Here is an 8,532-nt window from a genome sequence, read left to right on the forward strand (position 1 = left end):
CTAGTAGCTACTCGTTTGAAACTCATTTTCTATACAGACCTAGCCAGATATGATTTTCACAAAAATGTTGTATTATTATGCTTCTCAGCGCCTGTAAATGGTTTCAATTCTGACATATCGACTACAGCATCAAAACTTGATTTTTCGAGAAATTCGCGTTCAAAGCTAAAACTCGCTTGAAAATCACTATCTATAGAGAACCAGCCAAACATGATTTTCTTAAAAATTTTGTATTATTATGCTTTTCAGAGTTTGAAAAGCGATTTTATTATTACATTTCGAAAATATGATCAAAACTTGATTTTTCGAGAAATTCGCGTTCAATGCTAATACTCACTTGAAACTTAATTCATATGCAGGCCAAGCCAGAAATGATTTTCATAAAAATGTTGGTCTACTGTGCTTTTCAGAGACGGAAAAGCGTTTTAATTATTACATTTCGACAATGGCTTCAAAACTTGATTTCTCGAGAATTTTACGTTCAATGCTAGTTCTCGTTTGAAACTCATTTTCTCCACATACCAAGCCAGTAAAAGAATTTAATTAAAATGTTGAATTATTATGCTATTCAGAGCCTCAAAAGCGTTTTAATTATTACATTTTGACTATATTATCAAAACCTGATAATCAAGAAATTCACGTTCAATGCCGTGCTCGTTTAGAACTGATTTTCTATACAGAACAAGACAGAGATGATTCTCTTTAAAGTGATGACTTATTATGCTTTTCAGAGCCTGAAAAACTTTTAAATTATCACATTTCGACTATAGGTTAAAAACTTGATATTTCGAGAAATTCGCGTTCAATGCTATTACTCGTTTGAAACTCATTTTCTCTACAGACCAAGCCATAGATGATTTTCATAAAAATGTTGTATTATTATGCATTTCATAGCCTGAAAAACGTTTTAATTCTGACATTACGACTGTATAATTAAAACTTGATTTGTCCCAATATTCATTTTCAATGACAATACTATTATGTTACTAATCTTCTCTTCAGACCAAGCCAGAGATGATTTTCATAAAAATGTTGTATTATTATGCCTTTCAGACCCTGAAAAGCGTTTTAATTATTTCATTTTGACAATAGGAACAAAACTTGATTTTTCAAGAAATTTGTATTCAAAGCTAGTACACGTTTGAAACTCATTTTCTACACACACGAAGCCAGACATTATTTTCATAAAAATGTTATATTATTATGCTTTTCAGAGCCTGAAAAGCGTTTTAATTATTTGATTTTGACTATCCCATCGGTAGAAGCCTCTATGAAACTTTATTCCGATGCGAGTCTCAGCAACTGGGCGGGTCGCAGGTGGCGGATAGCGAACGACCACCAGATATGGTGGTTAGCTGCGAATAAGGCAATGCCAAATAAGCAGTCCCGGACCGAGGCGACAATGCTAACAGGGCCTGGGGAGGATGGTCTTTGGCAAGTCCGTACTCAATAAGAACCGAGAAAAGCCCAATGACAGCATTGTGACATGGCGAGGAAGTGCCGCCATTAAATGAGCACTGCCCCTACTGCCTTGAAGGTAGGGTAGGGAACCCCCAAGGACTAAGGGAATTAACCCTAACAGAAAACCGGCCAACGGCGCTAGAGATGGATAAGATTGTAAAGTCCCAACATCCTAAGAGGAGGAAGAGCTACAACCCCACTGCCTTGTGGTAAGGGTTTTGACCCGAAAGCTATGGGAGCAAACCCAGAAAGAAAACCAAGCAAGGGCAGAGGCTTAAAGGGAGCACTCCTCCCACTGCCCTAGCTTCATGGTAGGGCTAATAACCCACATGAAGTGAAATAAATACATATTCAGAGAAACACAGGAATAGAAGCCGAACAGAGTAAACAACGACGACAATGCAAGGTAAAACGGACTATGAGATTTGGAACCTGGAACATCACCTCCCTCTCAGGAAAGGAAGTGGAGATTGTAAAGGAAATGGAGAAATACAAACTAGAAATATTAGGAATTAGTGAAGTCAAAATGAAAGGATCAGGAGAGGTTGACATGGAAAATGGATACGTTCTAAGGAGTAGAAGGAGTAGAAGGAAGGAGCTGTGCAAAAGAATGTGTGGGAATTATTATTAGCGAAAGACTGAACACTAGAGTAACTGACTGGAAAGCAGTTAACTCTATGATAATAAGACTGAATTTGGAATTGGATTTAACCCGTAGGATTACCATTATACAAGTATACGCTCCTACAGAGGATAAAGATGAACTAGAAAAAGAACTATATTACAACTCCCACCAACAAATATTAGATAAGGCTAGAAATGTAACGGAAAACGTTATTATAATGGGAGATTGGAATGCTAGAGTGGGAAATGAAATTAGACGAGGACATGGAAGTTTGGGAAGGTATGGTGCTGAAAAGACCCGAAACAGCAATGGAGATAAAATGCTGGAGTTCTGTATTGATAACGAGCTACGCATCGGAAACTCCTTCTTCCCGCATAAAAGAATACATCAAATTACCTTTGAGGAGCACAGAGCACAATAGATTACTGCGTATATACAAAAAAACACCCATTATGATGTAATGGATGTAAGAGTTTTTCGAAGCGCCGAGCTCAGTAATCAACATAGACTACTAGTAATGACGACCCGATTCAAACCACTACCTGCACCAATTAAGATAAACCTTACTAAACTTAAAATATCAACATTAGAAACGCAAAATAAAAGAAAGGAGTTTCAGAGGAAACTGAAAGAAAAACATAGAGAAAAAGAACAAAACCATGGACAAGAATGGAATGTGGAAAATATATGGAAATTAATGAAAGAAAGTTGCAACAGAAATATGTGGAATAGTAAAGATAACAAATAAAAAGAAGCAGACAAGATGGTGGAGCAATAATGTGAAAGAAAAAGTTGCAATTAAAAAGAAAGCGTGGCTAAAATACTTAAAGACCAAAAGAATGGAGGACAAAGAAGCTTATATACAGGCAAGAGATACAGCAAAACGGATAGTGAGAACAGCGGAGAAAGAAACCTGGGAACAATTTGGAAAGGAAATAGAAGAAAATCATAAAAATAATCCAAGAAAATTTTGGCATGTGTTGAAAAATCTGAAAGGAAAACGAGGAAAGAAAATAAGGAATATCAAAAACAAGAATAACGAGCTGAAAACCAACATGAAGGAAGTTTAGATACGTGGAATGAATATTATGCGGATACGTTTTGAGAAGAAGAAGAGGAATTGTATGAGGAAAGACCCATGAGGGAAGAAAATGAGAACGTGGAAGCTGAGGGAGAAATCCAACTAAAAGAAGTACAAGAGGCAATTAAATCCTTAAGAACTGGTAAAGCACCCGCTTGGGATAATATACATCCAGAATTTATAAAATATGGTGGAAAAGAAATAGAAAAATGAATATGGGACTTTTACAGACTAATATGGGCAACAGAGAGAATACCAAAAGATTGGGAACAGAATGTAATAGTTCCTATACATAAAAAAGGAAGTACCCTCGATTGCTCAAACTATAGAGCATTATGCTTAGCGCCAGTGGCCCAGAAACTATATTCACACATTATAGAAAAAAAATTAAGGCAACAAGTGGAAGATAAATTGGAAGAAGAGCAAGCAGGTTTCAGGCCTCATCGTCAAACTCAAGATCTAATCTTCTCCCTGAGGAACGCAATAGAGAAGATACTAAGCAGAGGAGGGGAAATATTTACAGCTTTTATTGACTTAAAGTCTGCCTTCGACAGAGTACCAAGAGGACAAATATGGAAGGCCCTTCATCAGTTCCAAGTAACGTCAAAACTAACTAGAATAATTCAATGTCTATATAAGAACGTTAAAGGAACTGTTAGAATAAATGGACAATCCTCCAAAGAATTTAATATCAGAAAATGTGTAAAACAAGTTGATGGACTTAGTCCTCTTCTTTTCATATTATTCATGGAGCAAATTATAAAGCAATGCAAAAGAAGAACAAGAAAATGTAAAATTGGTAATTAAAAACATTAGTATACGCTGATGATATTGTTCACCTAGCAAAAGATAGCAACAGCCTACAAAATGCTGTCCCAGAGTGGGGCCGAGCATTCAAAGAACGAAAGATGGAAATCAATGTTAGCAAGACGAAAGTCGTGCACTTCACTAAACAAGAACCAGCAGGGATGCGCATTCATTGGAATAATAAGACCTTAGAACAAGTAGAACAGTTTGAATATTTAGGAACCATGCTAACTGCGGACGGGAAAATGGACTCTGAAATTAATCACAGAATTCAGAAAGCAAATAATCTGTACTATAATGTTAGTAACACTATTATAGGTAAATAGGAGATTAGTAAAGAAACAAAAATGAAAATATATAAAACAGTCTATCTCCCCACGCTATTATATGGATCAGAAAGCTGGATAATGCTAATTAAATTGGAGAGCTGACATACTGCTACTGAAATGAAATTCTTAAGAAAAACTGTAGGAAAGACAAGGAGAGATATGATACGAAACACAACAATAAGAAGAGAATGCCTGAATCAGGAACCACTGATTGAAATCATCGAGAAGAGAGAATTAGGCTGGCTGGGACATATTATTATGATGGAGGAAGAGCGTAAACCGAAACAAATATTTGTTGCCCGACCAGAAGGAAAGAGAGGAAGGGGACGACCCAGTTTGAACTGGAACCAGTACATTTATGGACTTGTACAGAAGCGAGGGAAGACACCGGACGAAGTGAAAATACTGGCACAGGATAGAACTTCTTTCAAGAAGTGGCTGAAAGGACCCGATGCCTAAGTGAGCATAAGGGAGAAGAAGAAGAAGAAGAGTAAAAAATTTTGACCATAGGATCAAAACTTGATTTTTCTAGAAATTCGCGTTCAATGCTAATAGTCGTATAAAACTGATCTTCTCTACAGACGAAACCGGAGATGATTTTCATAAATATATTGTATTATTATGCTTTTGAGAGACGGAGAAGCGTTGAAATTATCACATTTTGACAATAATATCAAAATATGATTTCTCGAGAAATACGTGTTCATTGCTAGTAGCTACTCGTTTGAAACTCATTTTCTATTCCGACCTAGCCAGAGATGATTTTCACAAAAATGTTGTATTATTATGCTTCTCAGCGCCTGTAAATGTTTTTAATTCTGACATATCGACTACAGCATCAAAACTTGATTTTTCGAGAAATTCGCGTTCGAAGCTAAAACTCACTTGAAACTCATTTCATATGCAGGCCAAGCCAGAAATGATTTTCAAAAAAATGTTGCTCTACTGTGCTTTTCAGAGACGGAGAAGCGTTTTAATTATTACATTTCGACAATGGTTTCAAAACTTGATTTTTCTAGAATTTCACGTTCAATGCTAGTTCTCGTTTGAAACTCTTTTTCTCTATAGACCAAGCCAGAGAAGAATTTAATTAAAATGTTGAATTATTATGCTATTCAGAGCCTCAAAAGCGTTTTAATTATTACATTTTGACTATATTATCAAAACCTGATTAATCAAGAAATTCACGTTCAATGCCGTGCTCGTTTGGAACTGATTTTCTATACAGAACAAGACAGAGATGATTCTCTTTAAAGTGATGAATTATTATAATTTTCAGAGCCTGAAAAACTTTTAAATTATCACATTTCGACTATAGGTTAAAAACTTGATATTTCGAGAAATTCGCGTTCAATGCTATTACTCGTTTAAACTCATTTTCTCTACAGACCAAGCCATAGATGATTTTCATAAAAATGTTGTAATATTATGCATTTCATAGCATGAAAAGCGTTTTAATAATTTCATTTTGACTATAAGTAAAAAATTTGATTTCTCGAGAAATTCATGTTCAATGCTATTACTCGTTTGAAACTCATTTTATCTACAGACCAAGCCATATTATGTTTTTCAGAGCCCGAAAAGGATTTTAATTATTTCACTTCTACTATGGAATCAAAACTTGATTTCTTGAGAAATTCTATTTCAATGCTAGTACTCGTTTGAAACTCCTTTTCTTTACAGACTAAGCCAGAGATGATTTTCACAAAAATGTTGTATTATTATGCTTTTCAGAGCCTGAAAAGCGTTTTAATTATTTGATTTTGACTATCCCATCGGTAGAAGCCTCTATGAAGCTTTATTCCGATGCGAGTCTCAGCAACTGGGCGGGTCGCAGGTGGCGGATAGCGAACGACCACCAGATATGGTGGTTAGCTGCGAATAAGGCAATGCCAAATAAGCAGTCCCGGACCGAGGCAACAATGCTAACAGGGCCTGGGGAGGATGGTCTCTGGCAAGTCCGTACTCAATAAGAACCCAGAAAAGCCCAATGACAGCATTGTGACATGGCGAGGAAGTGCCGCCATTAAATGAGCACTGCCCCTACTGCCTTGAAGGTAGGGTAGGGAACCCCCAAGGACTAAGGGAAGGAACCCTAACAGAAAACCGGCCAAGGCTCTAGAGATGGAAAAGATTGTAGAGTCCCAACATCCTAAGAGGCGGAAGAGCTACAACCCCACTGCCTTGTGGTAAGGGTTTTGACCCGAAGGCTATGGGAGCAAACCCAGAAAGAAAACCAAGCAAGGGCAGAGGCTTAAAGGGAGAACACCTCCCACTGCCCTAGCTTCATCGTAGGGCTAATAACCCACATGAAGTGAAATAAATACATATTCAGAAAAACACAGGAATAGAAGCCGAACAGAGTAAACAAGGACGACAATGCAAGGTAAAACGGACTATGAGATTTGGAACCTGGAACATCACCTCCCTCTCAGGAAAGGAAGTGGAGATTGTAAAGGAAATGGAGAAATACAAACGAGAAATATTAGGAATTAGTGAAGTCAAAAAGAAAAGATCAGGAGAGGTTGACATGGAAAATGGATACGTTCTAAGGTATTCAGGAGTAGGAGGAAGGAGCTGTGCAAAAGAAGGTTTGGGAATTATTATTAGCGAAATACTAAACACTAGAGTAACTGACTGGAAAGCAGTTAACTCTATGATAATAAGACTGAATTTGGAATTGGATTTAACCCGTAGGATTACCATTATACAAGTATACGCTCCTACAGAGGATAAAGATGAACTAGAAAGAGAACTATATTACAACTCCCACCAACAAATATTAGATAAGGCTAGAAATGTAACGGAAAACGTTATTATAATGGGAGATTGGAATGCTAGGGTGGGAAATGAAATTAGACGAGGACATGGAATTTTGGAAAGGTAAGGTGCTGAAAAGACCCGAAACAGCAATGGAGATAAAATGCTGGAGTTCTGTGTTCATAACGAGCTACGCATCGGAAACTCCTTCTTCCCGCATAAAAGAATACATCAAATTACCTTTGAGGAGCACAGAGCACAATAGATTACTGCGTATATACATAAAAAACACCCATTATGATGTAATGGATGTAAGAGTTTTTCGCAGCGCCGAGCTCAGTACTCAACATAGACTACTAGTAATGACGACCCGATTCAAACCACTACCTGCACCAATTAAGATAAAGCTTACTAAACTTAAAATATCAACATTAGAAACCCAAAATAAAAGAAAGGAGTTTCAGAGGAAACTGAAAGAAAAACTTAGAGAAAAAGAACAAAACCATGGACAAGAATGGAATGTGGAAAATATATGGAAATTAATGAAAGAAAGTTGCAACAGAAATATGTGGAATAGTAAAGATAACAAATAAAAAGAAGCAGACAAGATGGTGGAGCAATAATGTGAAAGAAAAAGTTGCAATTAAAAAGAAAGCGTGGCTAAAATACTTAAAGACCAAAAGAATGGAGGACAAAGAAGCTTATATACGGGCAAGAGATACAGCAAAACGGATAGTGAGAACAGCGGAGAATGAAACCTGGGAACAATTTGGAAAGGAAATAGAAGAAAATCATAAAAATAATCCAAGAAAATTTTGGCATGTGTTGAAAAATCTGAAAGGAAAACGAGGAAAGAAAATAAGGAATATCAAAAACAAGAATAACGAGCTGAAAACCAACATGAAGGAAGTTTTAGATACGTGGAATGAATATTATGCGGAAACGTTTTGAGAAGAAGAAGAGGAATTGTATGAGGAAAGACCCATGAGGGAAGAAAATGAGAACGTGGAAGCTGAGGGAGAAATCCAACTAAAAGAAGAACAAGAGGCAATTAAATCCTTAAGAACTGGTAAAGCACCCGGTTGGGATAATATATATCCAGACTTTATAAAATATGGTGGAAAGGAAATAGAAAAATGAATATGGGACTTTTACAGACTAATATGGGCAACAGAGAGAATACCAAAAGATTGGGAACAGAATGTAATAATTCCTATACATAAAAAAAGGAAGTACCCTCGATTGCTCAAACTATAGAGCAATATGCTTAGCGCCAGTGGCCCAGAAACTATATTCACACATTATAGAAAAAAAATTAAGGCAACAAGTGGAAGATAAATTGGAAGAAGAGCAAGCAGGTTTCAGGCCTCATCGTCAAACTCAAGATCTAATCTTCTCCCTGAGGAACGCAATAGAGAAGATACTAAGCAGAGGAGGGGAAATATTTACAGCTTTTATTGACTTAAAGT

This window comes from Lepisma saccharinum, chromosome 25 (genome assembly GCF_977018435.1).
Source record: "Lepisma saccharinum chromosome 25, izLepSacc3.1, whole genome shotgun sequence".
Classification (NCBI taxonomy): Eukaryota; Metazoa; Arthropoda; class Insecta; order Zygentoma; family Lepismatidae; genus Lepisma; species Lepisma saccharinum.